Source organism: Apaloderma vittatum, unplaced genomic scaffold (genome assembly GCF_000703405.1).
Source record: "Apaloderma vittatum isolate BGI_N311 unplaced genomic scaffold, ASM70340v1 scaffold30272, whole genome shotgun sequence".
Lineage (NCBI taxonomy): Eukaryota > Metazoa > Chordata > Aves > Trogoniformes > Trogonidae > Apaloderma > Apaloderma vittatum.
In genome coordinates, this window is record NW_009702407.1 from 4465 (window position 1) to 4821 (window position 357).

At 51.3% G+C, this 357-nt stretch overlaps 1 protein-coding gene across 1 annotated transcript in view; it reads right to left on the bottom strand.

Annotated features, from left to right (window-relative positions):
- The window catches only part of SYT11 (synaptotagmin XI), a gene marked incomplete at its 5' end in the record, with an annotated part of 6186 nt that overhangs the window by 1204 nt on the left and 4625 nt on the right, over positions 1–357 (bottom strand). The gene's annotated exons all lie outside the window — the stretch shown is intronic.

A 357-nucleotide genomic window follows, 5' to 3' on the forward strand; every position in this document is an offset into this window, starting at 1 on the left:
ACTGCACATGGGAAGCTTTTTAAAGAAAGAGGAAGACTGAAGGTGCACAACAGAGAGCGAAGCCTGGTCTGTGGTTTTTTCTGACGTGTGGAGGAGAAGGCTGCCAAAGCGGGACTGAATTTGCTGTCAGTCCGTCTGTCACCGAACCTCCAGGTGAGCCCAACCCTTTTCCCTAATTCCGAGGGAAACTTCGCTAAGGAGGTGCAGGAGCGGAACAATGGAACCAGAACAAAAAAAGCAACAGGAAAGGAAAGAGGGGAAGGGGAAAGGAAAGAGGGAAGCAGAAAGGGGAAGGGAAGAGGGAAGAGGGAAGAGGGAAGAGAAAGGGAAAGGGAAAGGGACAGGGAAAAGGAGAGG